We start from the raw sequence: 23,331 nt of genomic DNA, 5'->3' as shown, positions 1-23,331 counted from the left end.
CCCACTCATACCCTCTCTGCAGACTAGCCATGACTCTGTGGAACACAGCCTTGAGCTACCAAGTACACCTACAAGCACAATTCCTGTCAGGCAAACTAAATTCACTGGCAGACGACTTAAGCAGAAATTTGATGGACCCACATGAATGGAAACTAAAACCCAAAATATTCAATCTCTTGAGGAACAAATGGAGGACTCCAGAGGTAGATCTGTTTGCCTCCCCTCAAAACTACCATTTGAATAAATTCTGCATAAGAACTCCCCACAGTCATGCTTGAAAAGTGGATACCCTGTCCTTTACCTGGGAAAGCCTCTCAGTTTATGCCTTTCCCCCTCTGCCTCTCCTCTCAAACGTTCTACTAAAGATCAAACAGGACAAGCCAAGGACAATATTGATTGCACCAGACTGGCCACGCCAGCACTGGTACCCCCTCTTGCGCAGTATGACACTGCTGAAACCATGACACCTGCCTCAGACCCCTTCCCTGCTGTCCCAGCAGATGGGCCAGATTCTGCACCCTCAGCTTCAAACCCTGAACCTTGCAGCCTGGCTAACTCCTTGAACTCTACTCTGGCATCCCTCACTAAGCAAGTGCTGGATGTCATTCTGGAGGCAAGGATGCCTAGCACTAGAAAATCCTATGCTGAAAAGTGGAAAAGATACTGTTCCTGGAGCCAGGCTCAGGGGATGGGCACAACAGTGCCCAGCTTACCTCATAATCTACAGTACTTAACAGAAATGCTCCACAAGGGCCTATCCTTCTCGTCAATTAAAATTCATGCCTCTGCCATTTCAGCACATTATAATACTGAGCCACCCCTCTTCTCTCACCCCTTTCTAAAACAAGTCCTTGGAGGACCCAAAAATTTAACACCCCCAGGAGAGCTCCCACTCCAGCCTGGGACTTTAACTTTGTATTGGAAAAGCTCACTCTTCCCCCCTTTGAGCCAGCTGCAACAGCAGAGTTGTAATTCCTTTCTTGGAAAACAGCCTTCCTTCTAGCCATCATTTCATTATTAAGTGTGTCTGAATTACAGACCCTCATGGCAGTGGAACCCTTCATTATCTTCCATGTGGGCAGGGTTTCCCTCAGGACTAATCCTTTAGGCCCAAGGTGGTGTCTAATGTGGCCCTAAATCAGTCCATTCATTTGCCTACTTTTTTCCCTAATCCACAAAACAAAGGGTTACGAATACTGCACTCTCTGGATGTGTACAGACAACTTAGATTCTATTTGGACAGGACTAAGCCTCTCAGAAAATCTGAACAGCTGCTAGTTGTCTTTGCTACATGGGCAAAGGGGAAGGCCATTTCAAAGCAAACCATTTCCAAATGGATAGCCCATTGCATTCATTTCTGCTACAAGCACCATGGAAAACCTACCCCACAGGGGATAAGATCACATTCCACTAGTGCTGCATCTACCTCTGCGGCATTTCTCAGAGGAGTCCTTACCAGGGACATCCTAGAAGCTGCTACCTGGAGCTCTGTACATACCTTCACCAAGCATTACCACATGCCTATCTTTTCTAAATCCAGAGCTGGATTTGCCACTGCAGTCTTGCAGGGCTTAATAGCTGGCCCTAATGCTCTTTAACTTCCTCCTCCCTTCCTTAGCTTTGGGAATCAACCCAAATGTGATGACTGCAAGAGTGAAACACAAAGAACATAGTACAGTTGTGTGCACTTACCATAAATGTAGATGTTAGAGTGTATTCACTGTTGCAGTCCTGGTTACCCTCCCTCCAGCCCCCTAACCTCTCTTGGCTCTACCTTTCCTTCTCATTTGGTATATTTATTTTTTTCTTGTGTATTTGCTTTTTGATGGGGGTGTACCCATACCACATAATTGCTTCCCATTGTGGGAGCACCTGACATCTGGGGCAAGAAAAACTGATGTAATGGTGTCGGCTGCATGTTTTATACCCCTGACATCATGGAAGAAGTGGCAGCATCCGACACAGAAATCCGAAGACTCTGGCATTCAGGCCGGCTGAGGGCTACCTGCAGGCAGATAACCCAAATGTGATGACTGCAACAGTGAATGCACTTGAACATCTACATTTATGGTAAGTGTACACAACTGTACTTTCTTGAGGGTAGTTCACCAATACCTGGGATTGGCAGGCCACCATGTTTTGATGTTATGTTGTGAAGAATGGCACTCATTGTTACCATCTCTGATGCCTTTTCTGGTGTGTATTGTAGTGCACCTCCTGATGTGTCCAGACATCTGAATATCGCTTTCTTTACTGCATACACATGCTTTATGGTGTTTCATATTGTGCTGTGTGCTCTGCTGTAGGGATCCTTGGCAGGTTTTGAAGGGCCTCTGTATGGTGTCATTAGCCAAGGCTCCAGTGGGTAACCACAGCCACCTGTTTCAGGGATATGAGAAGGAATATTTGATCATCTATCTTCTTGTGGCAATGTCTGGCTAATGCTTAGCATACAGCTGTGATCATGTACTTGCTTAGTATGACCCCCTTCAGCATTTCACAATGCTAGAAATCAGACTTCAGGGCACTTTCCCTCCGTATTGCTGCATCATGCAGTCTACCGGAGTCTGTTGCCATATTATTAATAAGGCCATCTGCAAAGTGCAACACCTGATAATTGACCTATGACCACCCCTTTTTATCGATGTAGCATCCAGCATCAGGTACAGATGGTGGTTTGATTGGAATGTGGGTGCAGTCTGTTGCACTTAGGCTACAGGAGAAGTTGGCTATAGCATAAACTGTTGTATGACATTTCTGCAGTTGGGAAGTACATAATATTCATCCACCATGGTGCACATTGCTGCTAGGAACTGTGCAAGAATGCATTTGGAAGTTGTCTGGGACATTTCTTTGCATCTCTCACATATGCTGCTGAAATATCCAAGATGCTGATGTACCCAGAATCAGGCACACTTTTGTTTCTACTAGTACTGTATTACCAGACAAACTATGACCATATGTGTGTGGTGCACATATCCTGCACACAGGTAAGTTATATTTGTGAAATCCACAGGATTCCCTAGAAATTTGCAGAATATAGTCATGTTAATATTCATCACATATGGCCTTCAGAAAGTTATCAACGAAGTACTGTGTTTTATTTAAATTATGTTGTGCTTTGGAATTCAGTGGGCATGCATAGCGGCTGCAATTATCCTACGCTAAATAGATAATTAGTTGGTCTTGTTTTAGTGTACATTATGGAACTGCATTCATACTGATGTGCTTACATCTTCCTTCAATGTGCTGTACTCTTCACAGCTTTCTTTTGGAATCTATCTCAATGTCGTAGGTTATAGCACAATGATCTCATTTGTGAAAACTTTCTTGGCTGCAGTGGTTTCCACAGAATATATTATGTGGTGGGACCTTTAAAAGTGGTTAGTATGATTATTAAATGAATTGCATTACATTTATGATTGGTGTAAGAGCAGTTTAAATATAATTGTTTTACTATGGTTTGTATCTCTGATGAAGTCCCTGAATTTTGAAGGGGATGAAAGCCCTTAGTGGTTGACTGTTACTGAAGTCATGCTTTCAAATTCCAGTTTATATTACCATTTTTTTATTTTGTTTTTTTAAGTGTCTTTTTGTGTGTATTTGGTTATTAGTTCCATATACAAATCCAGAAATAAACACACTTAGCTTCCACACATAGTAAAGGTGGTAAGGTTTGCTGCACACAGAGTGTGGGTAGAGAGCTCTGTGCATTAGTGAAGAAACAAAGCCTTAGATTGTATTACCCTGATGCCAATACAGTCCTGATTTTTTTTAACAGTGTCTTTGACAACTCTACAAGACAGCTAATGGCCACTGGACATGACTTTTTGTTTCCATCTGAAGTACTCTAATTTAGCCATTGTGTCTGTTTCAACAACTACGTCATAATGCTTTCAAGTTAAGATAGTTATCCATGCTGTAAATTGATTTGCATTTATGTCATGGCTGGTTTCTAGCTATCATAATCTTTTTTAAATTTTGAGCTGTACCAGGGAAATGCACTTCTTCTGAGTCTACTAAGCTTCATTGGGAAAAATCGATCAGTAATGGGGTTTAAGTAATCTCAGTAGTATTGATAGGCATGCATGAGAATATAGACATTCCAAATTAACTCATTCACTCCAATGGAGCTCAGGAAGTTTGCTCTGTAACTTCCAATGGGCACAGCCTAAGCCTTTTAACAGAATCAAATTATGTACCCACATTTCAAATAAAAGTTCATATCTCTGGAACCATAGTAGTTATGAAAGAAGTGTAAATGACAAACTCTTCAGCACAAACTGTTTTTTATAGTAGCAGTATTCCTTGGGTTCTAGGTCTTAAAACAAATTTTATAAGTCACAGTAAACAAAGTAACTATTACATTTGTAATATTTTATAAACTTAACATATTTCAGAAATCACTCAAATCACATACTGTCAGCATTGTATTTATCTAGCTAAGGGATTTCATATCAGGCTTAAGACTTCTGTCTCTGTTACTTGGTTGTTGAGGTGTTTAGAAAAATGTGAATACTTTATATAAATTAATATGATAAAAACAGTTAATATCCATTTACCTGCACCAGAGAATGTACACATATTAATGTAGTTGAATTTGCCATTCTGTAAGCTTTAAGATGAAATATTTTAAAACATTGTACATAGCATGGTTTGGGAATTATTGATGCAAATATGACCTAGCAATATTTGACACCTAGCGGCATCAGTAGGAACATCAGCAGATGCACCTGGAGAAGTCACTCGGATTTAATGAGTAACTGAGTTTCCATATATTGTTGTATGCGATGAGTGTACACCACTGTTGGAACTTCAATTAAAAGCCAAAAAGAAAAAGATTGTATTGTGATAACTCAATAGGTTTTAGAGAATTGCCACCTGCTTCCATCTCCATGGAAAATTTGTAAATATTAGGTCAATGGTCGAGATGTTATTAACTGCGTTTTGTTTAGTAATGTTTGATTCTGATTGAGTGGGATTATGGTAAAAAGAAGCAGGAATAAGGTCTGACTTGTTTTTGGATTCCTTTTAGTATTAACATCCACCAAAGTGGTATGCTTTGTTTGAGATTTGTGTCTTATATGTCTAGAAAAGCTTGTTCAAATATCTGTATGAATGAGTGGGAAGAAATTGTATGAGTCCTAAAATTTTTGTATCGCTAGTCAGTCTTGACTTTTTTTGTGGTATTATGGTCGGATGAACTGCAGCATTTTGATTAGCAGGCATGCACCATATTTATCTTTCTTTTTATGCTGTGGTCTATTGTCATAAAATATATGATAACTTTGTGAAATAAAGGAGGCTGTGCAGGATTTGCCTTTAAGCCAAGACGTTCTTATTAAGAGAATGTCAAAGTTATACTACAGCAGACAAGCCTCAGGTGACGGCATTTTATAAATTGTGCTATTTGCATTTAGGAATGCTATAAGCATATTCTAATTATAAAACAAAGAGGTACTGCTGCTGTTTGTTAAAATTGTTTTATTCATTTTTAGTGAAATAATTGGAAGATGCCCAGTCAGTCTTGTGCAAAGGAGTAGTGAAAGGATATAGCTCTCTACCTTCAGCTAAATGTGACACACAGTAGGACAGTTATAGGTTCATAGGTAGGTACTAGGCTATCGACCCAAGAGCCTATGTAAGCCTAGCCAACAAGGTTCCCTGGCTTACGCCACCCAAGAAAGTTAATTTCCTGTGCCCCTGTCGATCAGAGCCACAGAAGTGATCCCCGGGGTGTATTTCCTATTTCTCATCTGCACATCAAAATTTTTCTTGAAGCGTGCTAATGAAGAACTTTGCTTGACATAGATGGGTAGCCTGTTCCAGAGTATGGGAAGTCTCTGGGACAGGAATCTACCCCTCCAGCATGTCCTGTTTATTGTGGTGACAAGGTTGAGGTCCCTAGAGTGTGTAGCTCGGAGGGATTGGGATTTCTTTAGGTGTAGCATGTCCAACAGCTCTTGGTTTGACATAGCTTGATGTGTTACGCAGAGATCACCTCAGAGTAGGCGATATGCTACAGAGTAAAGCTGAAGTTTTTTCAGGCGGTCAGTGTAGGGCATTTGTTTGAGGCCAATTCCGGGTACAGTAGCCTGGCTGTTTGAATAGGCCAATATTCTTGAGGGCTACAGCTTATGTGAAATATTTAGTGCATCAGGAAGGTGGTCCTGTTTAATACTCTGTTTATTATTAAGATTCATATCCATGTATATGAGTGGTTGTTTTTTATATACAAAGGAATACAAGTGAAATTAAAAAAAAATAATGATAATTATAAGAGTGAATGAGCATGTGAATGGTTGTTGGAGGATGAGGTGTTGAAGTGGCTGTTGATAAATAAGTGGGGCTATTTAAATATTAGCTCATTAAGCATAATTTCTACTTATTCATGGGCGTAGATACAGAATAAATAAAAGGAAGATGACAGCAAGTGAGTGAGATATAGAGATGGATATGGAAGTAAACTGGCTCCATCCCTATGCTGAGTATGGAGCAATCGTTTGCCATACATATGCATACAGGTAGACAGAGTCAGGGAGAGCGTAGTGGAAAACCCTTTGCACTTATGAGCAAATCTAAAATGTTTTGAATCATTCCAGGAAATAGATAAAAACCAAGCAATATCCCTGTATACAGGAGGCTGTGGAGCCATTGAAAGGTGGCAAGTAAAAAGTTAAGTGTACACTGCGACCTGGAAAAGAAAAACATAATGATGGCAAGTTGTCAGTGTTATTTACATGAAGGCTGTCTTGAATACACTACTGAGGCAAGTTAAAAATGACCAACAGTAGACAAACTATGAATTCAGTGATAAAATTTAAATGTAGACTATAAACGGTATGCTTTATATAAATGTTTAGATCAAAAGGCATGTCATTGTAAACTTTCACCTTATTCATTTATTTATTTAATTATTTATTTACATTTGTTTACTGGGAAATTCCGGCTGGACGCAGGTCTTTTTACAGTGGATGCGCAGGGAGAAAAGCTCCACATCATGTACATGCTAGAGATACAAAGTTGCAGCAATAGTAAACAACATTACAGGTTGTTGGCTTTAATACAATAACAAGATATTGATTATCAACAGTATATACAGAAAATGTTGCAAGTTAAGATAGTTTCTTGTCATTTATAATATTAGTAACAAAGTTGTCAGATAAGATGTTAAAGTATGTAAGGACAATAAGCTATTTCTGACTGTGGTTAGTAGTGGCGGTAGTATAGTTGGGTTAAGAGTCTAGGTGGGATGGTAAGCGGGGGTGTTAGTCTGGATTAGAACAAGGACAAAGCCAGTGCAAATTTAAGTGGAATTTGAGTGCAATCTTGAAAAGGCTGCTGGAAGGTAGAGTAGTTATAGAGGGTGGAAGTATGTTCCAAAGTTTAGATATGGTACATGAAAATATAGCTTTTCCTGCTGAGTTTTTGGGTTTGATAACAGTGAGTAGGGGTGATAGGGTTGGAGAAGGGTTTGAACGGAAGGGGAATTTACCTTTAAATGGTGCACATTGCATCCACAGTGCTGATTTACTTGCTTCTCAATGTATGTTTGTGTGTGTGTGTGTGTGTGTGTGTGTGTGTGTGTGTGTGTGTGTGTGTGTGTGTGTATACAAGTAATTAGTTTACCATTGGTTTCCTGTGTTAGAAAGCAATAGTTGCATGCAGATCCTTACACAACTAGCAATTCTATCTAAATAATGGAGGCTGTATCTGAGATATTACAGCAGTCAGTGACAGACAATATCACAAATGTGACTGGCATGAAAGTGTACTCAACACAACTACTGACATTTATACAGAAACAAGGCAGTAAAACAGCAGCATTTGAAAATGACCTGTTATTCATCCCTAACCATGTATCACCACTAGAAATAACATGAGTGTTAAGCCATCCTAATATTGCCCATATCCAACTGAATGTTACCACTATATGATTCAGCACCAGAGAGTATCCATAACTCAGTCAATGAACATACAACTTGCGGACAACCCTGCAAGTTGGTAGTTTCCATAAACATACATCAAACATTACAGGTTATTCTCTATTAACTACAGATGGATGTTGTTTCTGTCCATATTTGTAATGGTTTGTTTGGAGCCATGCAACTGCATATGCAGAAAACCTCCTTGTTACTGATGACGACATACACATATGCATGCATATTGTTGAAGTCTACCCCCCTTCTTTAAGTAAATGACAGATTTTAGGGCAAATAATTTTAACATATGCATGAAAACATGTTTAAGTTATTTTACACAACATAATGTGAACATAAGTATGTAATAATAGTGCTGCATTCTACCACAGCAATGCAAACAGGTGACAGCTTACCTTAGGAAGCTAGTTCTGATTCAGCTATATCTCAGAGTGAAGTTAGCTAAGCATACACAGCTTTTAAGTATTCTTTATGCCATACATAATTAATGATTTTTATTAGCATGCAATGTTTTGGAATACCTTACGTGAAGGTCTGTGTAAGTTCTCAAATCTTCATGCATTAACCAATAATTTGGCGTAAGTGCACAGTGCCCAGCACAACTGCCCTATAGTTATCAACAAATGTGACTATCTGTACCACATGTCCCATGCCCTCTAATAGTCTTCCAACATCCTATAAGCACCAACTTTAAAATGCAATATTGATACATATTACTAAGTCTATCTGTGAACTGAGTGGGACCTCAGTCAGCATTTTTTAGGAAGCACTTTTCTACAAAGTAATACTGCTTCAGTGAGAATGCTGATGGAAAGAGGCCTTGGCAAGTCCATGTGCCAAACTGGACAAAGGAAGAGAAGACACAGATGCCCACTGTCTATGCTTGACATGAGCAAAGGATGCAAGCATGCCGAAGGAACTTTGCAATGATCAACATCTGGAACAGGATTGCAAGGACGCACCATAGAGTAACTGGAATCTACCAGTATGGCACGCAGGTCAACCACTGTTATGATGACCTACATCACAGAGGGACACAGAGGATTTTCACTGGATGTTTGAAGAGGTCTGTCAGGGGCCACCAGATGCCTATTTTAAGTTTCAGACTACATACCTTAACATCTACATTATCAGATATGTCTGTACAAGGATATCTGTTTATGTGATACATTCTGATTCAAGTATATTCCATGAGTATATGTATAAATCATGGAGTAAATTTTCTTCTACTCATCAAAGTTAACAGTTGCATGCCAACGCATTCTGAAGTTATTCGCAAGTACACTAGGCCAAAGTGAACATTATACAGGACTGTTGTTGATTTTTAGTTTTAGCACTTGAATTTGCTTATCTGTGCTCAGCACTTGGTCAGAACTTGTTGTTAGCACTAAATAAGCTACAAATTACTAAAGCGCTCAACCTTCCTCTTTACCTAGATGAAAACAGTTCTTGTACTTACTTTCCTCACTTGCTTAGAGAAAAACAGCTCTTATACTCACTTTCCTCACTAGTCTAGAGGAAAGTAGTTTTTTATTCAGGCATGTCCAAGGGTCAGCTCACAGTGTTCTCTCCTGTCTATCTGATGAATCTGGGCATCTTGGGGCAATGTAGCAATTGCCTCATGTACACAGACCACCATCTCCTCCTACCACCCAGCACCACAACCTGTGAGAGATGCACTTATCTAGCCAAAGTGGAGGTAAAGCTCTCTCCAACCAAGACTGAACTTGACAGTCAAGAGGGGAAGGTAAACACTTGCACCACACCACACATCACATAGTCCCACTAAACCTACACCACCAAAATCCAGACATAGAAACACAAAAACATTCACTGATGCTCTCGATAATAATCTGCTCAAGCAACAGAGACCTCCAAAGCAGAAACGCAAGCAACCTCCACCCCCAACACAACCCAAATGACACATAGCCCACAGACTCAGTGTGCCTCTCAACCACAGCCCATAGGGCAAAACAACGTACCCAACACACTAGTCACAGGTGACTCTATAGTCAGGCACACCGATGTCCCACTCACCAGGCAAAACAAGGAGACGGTTACTGTCAGCTGTCTATCGGGTGCCAGGATCCACCACATAACCCACGCACTCGTGTCACTCCACAACAAGTACAAGTATGACTCTGTCATTGTCCATGTTGGTGTGAATGACATGAGACGTACTACCCTGGACTACATGAAAAGAGACATGGAAGAGCTCTCCAATCTTGTAGCCCAGGCAGGTATGACCCTAGCCCTGAGTAGCATCCTGCCATCACCCAGAATAATACCTCAGTACAAGGACAAAATGATTGACTTCAACAATTGGCTAAGCTTCTGGTGTCATTCTAAGGGGATCCAGTATCTGTCTGCCTGACATGGGCAACAGGCCACGATGCTTTGCCAGAGATGGCCTGCACCTGTCACCCCTGGGATTCTGGATACTGGCTAAGGCTCTTGCTGCCTTTATAGTGCCTTTTTTAGGCAAAGTTCAGATGACAAATTCACCATCGTAACAGGAACAGGCAATCAAAAACTGAGGGTAATGCTACTCAATGCTAGAAGTTTAAATCTCAAAATGCACTCCCTCGAGGCACTCCTTAAAATGGAGAACATCGATATATGTGCAGTGACTGAGACCTGGTTCAAGGGTCCATTGAGCACCCCTGCATTACCAGGCTATAACTCATACCACACTTTTCAGCCACCTAACCTGGACCGGAACACCATAGGTGGAGGTGTGTCCATATTCATTAAGGATATCCACACCTCCAGGCTAGTTGCTCAGCATAATGCATCTGAGGTTATCCAAGTGCAACTAACTCTGGGCAAAACTACAATCCAAATTGTAGCTTGTTACAGATCCCCCACCATGCTCCAGGATTCTAACTCTTCTTTTCTTGATATACTGGAAAATCATAGGGTTTAACCAAACACCCTAATAATGGGCAATTTCAACTACCCTACCATTAACTGGGAAAACTACTCATGTACCAACTGCTTCGCTCAACGTTTTCTGGAATTCATAAATTCCAATGCCCTGGATCAACTTATCCACACCCCCACCAGGGCCAACAATATCCTAGACCTAGTCATTACCAACATGAGTGACCGGTGTTCCACACCTGAAGTCAACTCCTCATTTGTCAGATCCGACCATAAGCTAATCACCCTACATATCCACATCCCGCCCCCACCCCCCATTAAGGAAATCATGGTAAAAAATTTCTCCAAAGCAACTTCATGCTTCTTAAGGCAGAAGTGGCAAACTTCATGACACCCATGCAGATGGACAATACAGTTATGACTGCTGAATCCTACACAGATGCACTCTATAAGCACTTAAATGAGTGCATGGATCATGCTATCCCAAACAGAACTAAGACGCTATCCTGCAAAAAAAGGAAGCCAATCTGGTGGTCCCCTGCCATAATCAAACTCTAAAACAGAAGGAAGAAACTGTAGCAATAGAGAGCAAAATCTCATGAGTGGAGGAGTTCCCTGGTCAGCCTCAGTAAGAAGCTGAGATCCCTTATAAGATCCTCCAAAGCTAGCTACAAAAACAAAAATCACCACTGATTCTAGGGACAACCACAAAGCATTCTATAGCTAGGTCAAAAATCTCAATGGCAACAACCAGATCTGCTCTAAGTTACAGCACAATGACATGAAAATTACAGAACCAACTGATATTGCCAAAATCCTGGCAGATAGGTTCAGTGCAAACTTTACCCCTCTCTCACCCCCTAAAGGGCCCATAACTATACAGGAAGAATGCAGAGTCCCCGTAATCACAACTATGCAGGTAAAAGCTGCACTCTCTAAAGCCAGAAACACAACATCCATGGTACTGGACAACATCCCTGGCTGCATTTTACATGAACTTCAGAATGAACTGGCTCCCCACCTAAGCACCATGTTCAATCATAGTCTCACATCAGGCATTGTGCCCACTGAATGGTGCACAGCAACAGTTATCCCACTCTACAAAGGTGGAGCCACCACTGATCCCGGGAACTATCGCTCTATTAGCCTGACAAGCCTGGTCTGTAAGGTCATGGAATGTATCATCATGGTCCTCAAACAAAGACAATGGTAACCTCCAAACTCTGAACCCCACCCAGTTCGGAAAGTTGTGAAAGGCATTTCATGTCTCCTGAACCTGATCGACTTCTTTAAGGCAGTCACCAAAGCTGCAGATGAGGGTAAGGTGGTTCACACAAGCCTATCTTGACCTCGCCAAGGCTTTTGACACCATTCCCTATTCTGGGATTATAGCTAAACTCACTAATCTAGGTATAAATCCCTATGTCATAAGATGGGTTGCCAAATGACTCACTGACAGAACCCACACTGTAAAAGTTGCAGACTCCAAATCTGACTTCAGACCAGTGACAAGTGGATTACCACAGGGTTCAGTCCTGGGAACTCTCCTGTTTGGTATTTACTTCTCTGAAGTATAGGCTAACACAGAAGGCCTTTGGCTAACAAAGTCTGCAGATGACTGCAAACTAGGAGCCATAGTTGAGTCTCCAAATGATGTGGACATCCTACAGAAGGGCCTCACTGAGACAGATGCCTTGTGTCAGAGCCATGGCTTCAAGCTCAATGCCAAAAAGCACATTGTCATCCCCTTTAGTAAAAACTCTGTACCCATGAACTACCACATAGGCAGCAGTCTACTTAATGCCAGATGTATGATAAGAGACCTGGGTACCCATGTAGACAGTAGTCTCTCCTTTGATAATGACATCACCACAGTAGTCAGGAAATGCTTCTACGTGGCACACCTCATAACAAAAGCGTTCTCATCTAGGAAAAAAGAGGTCATTGTTCCCCTCTACTCGACACTCATTAGACCCATTATTGAGTACAATGCCCCTTTTGGAATGTACCTCACAAGACATTTGCAGAAGCTGGAAAGGCCACATAAGTACCTCACAAAGAGGATTACTGGCCTCAAATAGATGCCCTACACTGAGCGCCTCAAAAAACTCCAGCTTTACTCCGTAACATATCACCTACTCTGAGGTGTTCTCTGCCTAACATATAAAGCTATGTCAAACCCAGAGCTGCTGGACATGCTACACCTAAAGAAATCACAATCCCTCCGAGCTACACACTCTAGGGGCCTAAACCTTGTCACCATAATAAACAGGACATGCTGGAGGGATATATTCCTGTCCCAGAGACTTCCCATACTCTGGAACAAGCTACCCATCTATGTCAAGCAAAGTTCCTCATTGGCACTCTTCCAGAAAAATCTTGATAAGTGGATGGGAAATAGGAAATACACCCTGGGGATCACTTCTGTGGCTCTCCTCAACAGGGGCACAGGAAAATAACTTTCTTGGGTGGCGTAAGCCAGGGAACCTTGTTGGCTAGGTTTACTTAGGCCTTTGGGCTGATAGCCTAGTACCTACCTATGAACCTAAGAACCTATAAACTGCATATTAATACGGATATCAAACAGACTAATTTTACTGCTATTCCATAATAGTTGCTTTTAAAACATCCAAAGACAACCACAAGGCATTCTATAACTATGTCAAGAAACTAAATAGCAATGCTCAGATCTGCTCTGAGCTACAACAGAATGACATTAAATATACTGATCCTAAGGATATTGTCAATATCCTGGCAGATCGATTCAGTGCCAACTTCATCCCCCTCTCACCGACTAAATGGCCCATCTCAATACCAGAAGATTGCTACATTCAGCTAATAACAGCCACACAGGTAAAAAGCACACTCTCCAAAGTTAAGACTACAGCATCCATGGGACCAGATGACATCCCAGGCTGTGTACTACATGAACTACAAAATGAACTGGCACCTCACCTAAGTGTCATGTATAATCATACCCTCACCTCAGGCTTTGTGCCCACTGAGTGGCGCACAGCTACAGTTATCCCACTCCACAAGGGGGAATCCACCTTGGATCCCAGGAACTACTGTCCCATCAGTCTGATGAGCCTGATCTACAAGGCAGTGGAACGTAGTATCATGAAACTTATAAACAAAGACATTGGCAACCTTAAAACACTGGACCCCACCCAGTTTTGGTTCATGAAGGGCCAATCTCATCTCCTGAACCTGATTGACTTCTTTGAATCAGTCTCCAGAGATGTGGACAAGGGTAAGGCAGTCCACACAACCTATCTGGACCTTGCCAAGGCCATTGACACCCCCCCCCCATGGAATCATAGATAAACTTACTAAGCTGGGCATTAATCCATACATCACTCGATGGGTTGCCAACTGGCTTACTGACAGAATTCACACTGTAAAAGTAGCTGACTCCAAACCCAGCTCCAGACAAGTGACAAGTGGAGTACCTCAGGGTTCAGTCCTGGGACATCTCTTATTTGGCATCTACTTCTCTATAGTACAGGCCAATGCTAAGGGACTCTGGATAACACAGTCACATATGACTGCAAACTGGGAGCCATTATTGAATTCCCAAATGATGTGGATACTCTACAAAAGGGCCTTACAGAAACAGATGCTTGGTGCCAGAGCCATGGGCTCAAGCTCAATGCCAAGAAATGCATAGTTATCCCCTTTGGGAAAAAACATGTACCTGTGAATTACCACATAGGTGGCAGTACACTAAACACCAAAAGTGTGATAAGAGACTTAGGGACACAGGTGGACAGTGGTCTCACCTTCAATAACCACATCGCCACAACAGTCAGTAAATCCTACTATGTGGCACACCTCATCACTAAGGGCTTTTCATCCAGAAAAAAGTAGGTCATTGTTCCACTGTACTCATCCCTCATTATACCCATTGTGGAATACAATGCCCCATTTGGTATGTACCTCTCAAGACATCTGCAACAACTGCAAGGCCACTGAAATACCTCACTAAAAGATCACAGGTCTAAAGCAGATGCCCTATGCTGACCACCTTAAAAAACTCCAGCTATACTCTGTTGCATATCGTCTACTTCGAGGCGATCTCTGCTTAACATACAAGGCCATGTCAAACCCAGAGCTGTTGGACATGCTACACTTAAAGAAATCCCAATCCCTCAGAGCCACACACTCCAGGGATCTAAATCTTGTCATCACAATAAACAAAACATGCTGGAGGGATAGGTTCCTGACCCAGAGACTCCCCAGACTTTGGAATAGACTGCCCATACATGTCAAGCAGAGTGCCTCTTTGGCCCTCTGCAAAAGGAACCTTGATGATTGGATGGGAGAAAGGAAATTCACCCCAGGGATCACGTCAGTTGCCCTGCTAGACAGGGGTCCAGGAAAGTAAATAGTGTGGGAAGAAATAGCCAGGGAATTGTTATGGCTAGGCTTGTATAGGCCCTAGGGCCATTAGCCTAATGCCAACCTATGAACCTATGAGCTGTGATACCCCTTAGTGCAATTGGCTGACCAAAATGATATAGTGAATGTTGTTTGTCTATGTGTGTGTTCAAATCCCAGTATTGCCTATTTTTTAAACATTATTATTAGTAGTTCATTATTGCACATCACATGCAGAAGATCTCTGCAGTTGTGGGATTACATACATATCTGCTGATCTCACAAGACCCAAACATAGTGAAATTTTTAAAACATGAGGAGAATAAGTCTAAGATGACTTCCTTTCTTAGTTTTGCAGAAGCATATTGGTATCAAGTTGGAATGGAAATCAAACCTGAAGTAGATAAAAATCAGGCAGCAACTGAATGCGCCAAAAAATTAAAGAAAGAATATAAGGTGAAGAATCAGATGAGAAGTCAAGAAATATGGAAAATACATAAATATAGTTGCAAGTATAGAAAACTCTTGGAACAACCTCATGTTGATCAGGCTCAAACACAGGAATGGTTAAGGAGAGGTGAATTTAATAACCAAACTCGCCTCCAGCAGAAATACACAATAAAACAGAAAAAGACTGCTGAAACGCCAATAACAAGTCCACCCGATATACACAGAAAATTTATTGTAGCAAACACAAGAGATAAGCGCTTTCGTCACTAGGACTTCAACAGATCTAAACCTTGCTTTGTCCTAATGCTCCTGAAACGGGACGTTAATTTATCACAGTGACAAGTACTGTGAAATATGTACGACACAAGTAAACAATACACAAAGTTCAGAAAGGAACTTTGTGTATTGTTTACTTGTGTCGTACATATTTCACAGTACTTGTCACTGTGATAAATTAACGTCCCGTTTCAGGAGCATTAGGACAAAGCAAGGTTTAGATCTGTTGAAGTCCTAGAGGTGAATTTAAACTAAAAGTTGAAAGGTTAATATTGGTGACCCAAGTGTGCGGACTACATACACGTTGGTTTACAAAGTCCACTGAACATATGGGAGAAACAGACAAATGTAGGTTTTCTAAAACAGAACTGGAAACCATTGCACATGTTGTTGCTGGTTGTTATATACTAATGGCAGAAGGACTGTATACTGAAAAGCATAATAATGTGGCAAGACTGTTGCACTGGGGATTGTGCAAATATTATAACACTGAAGAAGTTGAAAAATACTAGAAACATGATCCACAAAGCATTATAGAAAATGATGACATTTATATCAAATGGGGACACCCATTACCAGCAGTTCAAAAAGTAGAATTGAGAAAACCAGATATAGTAGTCCATGAAAAGAAGACAAAAGTAGCATTTATCATTGAAATTACTACACCCAATGACTGCAGTGTCTTCTGTACAGAGAAACACAAAGTCATAAAATACCCAGATTTGCAGGCAGAAACAATGGCAATGTGGAAGAAGTGTAGCCAGACAGTTCCAGTAGTAGCAGGATCAATGGGTCTTATAAAAAAAAGAATTTACAGTCGTACTTATATATGTTACAGATATATGTAACTCCTTATGGATTGCAGAAGGAGTCATTACTGAGTACATTCTGGGTGCTGTAAAGAGCACGTATGGCTAACATCAGAGATTAAATCAATACTACTTTCCTGAACTTCAGTCATAATTTACCTCTCTCTCCTCTTCAGCCTTTCCTCAGGAAATATCATCAAATAAAACTTCCCCTACTATCACTAGGGAACAGGTCCTTAATGCTGTCTCTAAGACCAAGAACACTGCATTAATGGGCCCAGACAATATCCCAGGATACTATCTAAAAAGCATGAAACATGACCTATCAGGACCTCTGGAATTACTATTTAACTGTAACTTTCAAACAGGGTCCATGCCTCATGAATGAAGAAATGCAACAGTCATCCCTCTGCACACCGGTGGGCCATCTACAGACCCTGGAAACTACAGACCCATAAGTCTCACTAGTCTTATATGTAAAGCCATGAAGGAATTATTATGGAGATGATCGATAAAGATATAGTAAAGCTCTAGACACTGGACCCAAACCAGCTTGGTTTTGTCAAGGGCAGACCATGCCTACTCAGCCTGTTGGACTTCTTTGAGATCACCAAAGCAATGGATGCTTGCAAAATTGTTCACACTGCCTACTTTGACCTGCCCAAGGCATTTGACACAATACCCCTCTTGGACATTGTTAATCAAGAAGTTAGGTAAAAATCCATATGTCACACAGTGGATAGTTAGCTGTCTCACAGACAGGACCCATGAAGTTAGAATTGGGGAGTCCACCACTACAAAGAGGCCAGTCACATGTGGAGTCCCTCAAGGATCAGTCCTTGGACTACTCCTTTTTTCATTTACTTCTCAGAAGTCAAGGCCAGTGTCAGTGGTCTCTAGTTGACTAAATTTGCAGATGATTGCAAATTAGGAGCTGTCATTGAATCTCACACTAACACAAATGTTCTCCAGGAAGGGCTGACACAGACAAACAACTGGTGTCAGAGCCATGACTAAAACTAAATGTCAAGAAATGCATAATCATATCTTTACGGACGTCACCCATCCCTGGTAACTATCATATTGACAACACATCCCTTAGAGTTGACCCAGTAGTCAGGGACTTAGGGACAAACATAGATAGTAATCTAGCCTTTGACCATCATAGGTTCATAGGTTCATACTAGGCTATCTGCCCTAGGGCATTTATAAGCCTAGCCAGAATGTGTTTGGCTTTCGCCACCCATTTTAAATTAACTTTGCTATGCCCTTTTTTGAGGTTAGTATACTGTGCCTCTGTCTAACAGTGACACAGAAGTGATACCCGGGGTAAACCTATGATCTCCCATCCACTCATCAAGATTCCTCTTGAAGAGAGTCAATGAGGGACTCTGCCTAACCTGGACTGGGATTTTATTCCAGAGTGAAGGGAGCCTCTGGCTTATGAATCTGTCCCTCCAGCATGTCCTATTTATTTCAGTGCTGAGGTTCAAGTCTCTCAAGCATGTAGCTCGATGGGATTTGGATTTTCTGAGGTGCAGCATGTCCATTAATTCCGGGTTGGACATGGCTTTATACGTCAGGCACAGATCGCCTCTGAACAGGTGGTATGTCACTGAGTACAGCTGGAGTTTCTTTAACCGGACAGCATATGGCATCTGTTTGAGCCCTTTGATCCTCTTGGTGAGGTACTTTTGGGGTCTTTCCAGTTGATGCAGGTGTCTGGTAAGGTACATCCCAAAAGGGGCATTGTACTCAATTATGGGCCTCATGAGGGATGAGTAAAGAGGCACGATGACCTCCCCTGATCTAGATGTGAATCCCTTCATGATTAGGTGGGCTATATAAAATGTTTTTCTAACCACTTTGGCCACGTGGTTGTCAAATGAGAGATTGCTATCAACTTGGGTCCCCAAGTCCCTAATTACTTCTTCGGTACTTAATGGATTACCACCTATGTGTTAATTTGTGGGCACTTTGTTTTTGCCAAAAGGGGATGACTATACACTTTTTGGCGTTTAGCTTGAGGCCATGGTGCTGGCACCAGTTGTCTGTTTCTATGAGGCCCTTTTGGAGGATGCTTGTGTTGGCTGGAGAGTCGATTATGGCACCCAGTTTGCAGTCATCTGCGAACTTGGTCAGCCACAGTCCTTCCGTGTTGGCCTGTACCTTCGAGAAATATATACCGAACAAGAGAGGTCCCAGGACTGAGCCTTGTGGGACGTCACTTGTAACTGGTTTGGAGTCTGACATGGCTCCAGCAATTCTAACCATGTGGGTTCTGTCCTTGAGCCAGTTTGCAACCCATCTAGTGACATAGGGGTTTATATTTAAGCTGGTGAGCTTATCAATAATGCCTGAGTGGGGTATTGTATCGAAGGCTTTTGCGAGGTCCAGGTAGGCTGTGTGGACCACCTTCCCCTCGTCAATGGCCTTGGTGACTGTTTCAAAGAAATCAACCAGGTTTAAGAGGCAGGATCTGCCCCTAACAAAGTTGAACTGGGTAGGATCCAGTGTCTGTAGGTCCCCAATATCTTTATTTGTGAGGTCCATGATGATCCTTTCCATAGCTTTGCAGACCAAGCTAGTCTGGCATATGGGGCAATAGTTTCCAGGATACGTTGAGGCACCACCTTTGTGGAGAGGGACCACAGTTGCTGTACGCCACTCTTTGGGTACATATCCTGTAATAAGGCTGAGATTGAACAGTAGTTTTATGTTTAGGTTTAGCTCTTCTTGCAGTTCATGTAGGACGCAGCCTGGGACACCATCTGGTCCCATTGATGCTGTGTATTTTGCTTTGGAGAGGGCGGCTCTTACCTGAGAATCTGAAATGTCAGGGGGGCAGCACTCGGCTGGGATAGATATTTGCCCTTTTGGTGGGGGGGGGAGTTTGCACTGAACCTGTCAGCTAGGATGTTGGCAATGTCTGTGGGTTCAGTGTATTTTTTGTCATTTTGGACTAATTCTGAGCATATCTGGGAATTACCACCCAGGTTCCTAACATAACTAAAGAAAGCCTTGTGATTATCCTTAGTGTCCTGTGCAATTTTTCTCTCGAAGCTGGCCTTAGACGATTTTATGAGTGCCCGTAGTTTTTTGCTAATACTGATCAGAGATGCCTTCCCTTTTTGGAATTTTGCTCTATCATTTAGTAGCTTCCTCCTTCTATTGTATAGTTTGTTTATGGCTGGGGTCCACCAGACAGGACGTCTGCCTTTGGAGGATTGGGTCTTGGTTTTATTTGGGATCGCATGATCCATGCATTCCTGAAGGTATTCATAGAATGCGTTTATAAAGGATTCTGCGGTCTGGGCTGTATTTTCCACAGGCCTGGGGGTTTGAAGGATTCCACCTCAGTTTTGAGGAGTGTGTCTACAGTGGTGAGTAAATCATTCTATATTGCACAACTTTTAAACAAAGGTATGGCATCTAAGTCCAAGGAAGTCATTGTTCCACTGTATTCAGCATTCATCAGACCTACTCTTGAGTACAATGCCCTATTTGGCATGTACCTAGCCAGGTATATCCAACAATTGGAACGTCCACAGAGGTACCTCACTAAAAGAATACAGAGCATAAGTAAAATGTCCAATGCAGACTGCCTCAAGGCCCTATCTCTGTATTCTGTCTCCTACAGGCTTTTGAGGGGTGATCTATTTCTCATTGTCAGACCCCACTCTGATGGACCTCCTCCATATCCACAAAAAAAAAAAAAAAAAAAAAAAACAGCACCAAAATTACCCCTTTCTAAAGACTTAAACCTTGCCTGTGATATAAATAGTTCCTGCTGGAGAGATAGTTATGTATCCCAGAGACTACCGCGTTTATGGATCAGGCTCCCCATCCATGTGAAACAGAGTTCCTTGTTAATCCAATTCAAGTGCAACTTAGACAATTGGATGGGTAACCATCAATTCATCCCTGATTTGGCACGTGTGTCTCTAATGGACAGAGGTAAACTGTAAATGGTTAATCTCCCAAACCCCTGCTTACACTTATCAAGGGTATCAGAACTTGTCAAAGATTTGAGATGCATGGCTAGGCTTAAAAAGGCCCTTGTGGTCATTAGGCTAGTAAACATCTATGAACCTAAGAATCTGATTTAGGAATGGGGAACATTCCTGTCATAGTATTAGAAACCCAAAATACTTGGCGAAATTAAAAAGTTCCATTTTTTTTGGTAACATATACAGTACAATACAGACTTCTGCACATCCTGCATGACCGTGATACACTGATGGCTAAAGCACTTAGGTTGTGGATTTATCCACAAAGTTTCTAGAAACATCTTACAGTATACTTCAGTATGTGTGAATGCTGAGTAATACATACAGTAGTAAACCCTAAACTTTAAAAATTACAACAGTCTTTTATAATCCTTGTTTGCTTTCATCAATTTAATGAATGTAAGACCAATGCAGGTCATTATGGCTGAAATATGTGTGAGTCTTGTTAAAACAATGCAAGTACTAGAACTGTAAATCTGTAAGCTTTATACTATCTTATGGCTGTAGGTTTAGCACAGTATGTGGAGACTGCCTTCATACCTGATTTACATGTGTAGGTTTGAGTATCACAGATGTGCAACAATTCATGTCATGTCTGTTTTTTTAAAGTACATACGATTATTTTTATGCAAATTATGAAAGTTAAACTTAGTGTGCTGAGACATGATGGTTTTAGAACAGTGATAAATGCATGTTCCATCCATATTCCATAGAATTTGACAGCATTAAAGCACTTCTGATATACATCAGATCAAATGGTTAAGCACTGGGCAAGTATAAATATTGCTTGCTTGTGTTCAAATCCCCACATAGTCTAGTTTTTAAACATGATTGTCGGTAATTTATGTACTATTAGACATTACATTTGGAAGACTGATATTTATTTGATATCTTACGTAGTATATATTTTTACACATCTAGCATGGCTGTGGTGCAGTCACCTATAGATCTTAGGCTGCAGTTGTCTACATATATTTCCTTATTTGCAAAGATTCCAGAAATGTCAAATACACATCTATTGATAATGCTTTATGTCTGAATGCTGGGTGATATATATATATATATATATATATATATATATATATATATATATATATATATATATATATATATATATATATCAATTCCAATGTTTAAATTACACAACAGTCTGTTATAAACCATCATTTCTTTTAATTGACAGCTGTCCCACATAATGTACAAGTGTGGGTTTGAATAACACAGTTGCAGACTAATTCCTTTAATAAATATTATTGTGTTATTAGTGCAGACAAATGTTTTCTTGCAAACTATAACAGTTGGAAACTTGATTGTAAACATTGGCATGTCTTTGTCCAGATGATTAGGTATGTCCGCACACTTACAAAATGTCAGTTTTCTTTTCTGTGGTCTGATGAGCATTGGCATCAGGGGCCTTAACTTGGCATTTGGTTTGTCCTCAGTTCTGATCATCAAGAGTAGCCCACTGAGTGCTCACATTTCACGCCCGGCTCCAAGTCAGCATGTTGGGCTTCTTACCCATTTAAAGTCTGAGAATAGGTTGAGATCTTTTTGGCACCAAAAAAAGATTCAGGTAAACACTACTAAAGTGCCTCTCAGAAAAACAAGGAAATTCAAAGAAAAACAGGGAATGTATCACCACAGTTGAGCGATAAATAAAAACGTTAATGAATAAAATCCGCTTAACAGCTCAGAACCAGGACAAGCGCTTTCTGCGTAATGCCTTCTTCAGATCCAGATTATTCTGTCCTGTGTATCCTAAATTTAAAATTCTGACTTCCATTCACAAGTCCAAACTTTAGTCAGATGACCCATTAAAAAAATAGCCATAAAATCTTATTCGCCATGTTTCATAGTCCAACCAATCACGCATTGTTAAAACAGGGAAGTTCACATTTCAACTAATAGAATGACTCCTCAATCTCTTCCTATTCATTGTCTTTCAATAGAGACATACTTCTTCTCCCCGAGATATGTAGCCAATAGTATGTAAACAAACGCTGCACACCTTTTTATCATCCTATCAAATATGAATATTTTTTCAATGCCCAATAAACAGCCTCCTATGACTGAAATACTAAAATCTGTAGATTGCTACAAATCATTAGAGTGTTAACAGTATTCTTTATTTCTGGTCTCTCCTTATTCCTTTTTTAAAAATCCCATACTTAAGAATTTTTCATACTTAGAAATTTTGCTCTTTAAAAACATCAACGTGCAGCAACTTCATGCCTTCCGATCTAAATACTATTGGTTTCTCTGCTGTCAAAAGACGGCCTCATTTATAAAGATGGTAGCAAATTCTACAAAAGTCAAAGCTCTTTGGTTATTATTTAGTTGTTGTTCTCCAAAGGTCACAATAAAATAGACAGCAGCTGAAACTTTTGACTACATATCAACTAGCCAATAAAGTTTCAGATAAGATGGCAAATTGCTGTTATAGCCTATGAAGATTTTTCCTGTTCACTACTAAGCTGAAACTTAATGCCAGTAGCAAAACATAATAGCAACGTCTCTCTTTAGAGACAACAGCTTTCGGCAACATTTGCCACCCATTCAAAATACAGTTGATTCCTCCGCGGT

The sequence above is a fragment of the Protopterus annectens genome, chromosome 2.part1, assembly GCF_019279795.1.
Source record: "Protopterus annectens isolate FY-2018-M chromosome 2.part1, PAN1.0, whole genome shotgun sequence".
NCBI lineage: Eukaryota > Metazoa > Chordata > Ceratodontiformes > Protopteridae > Protopterus > Protopterus annectens.
This window is presented reverse-complemented; position numbering follows the sequence as displayed.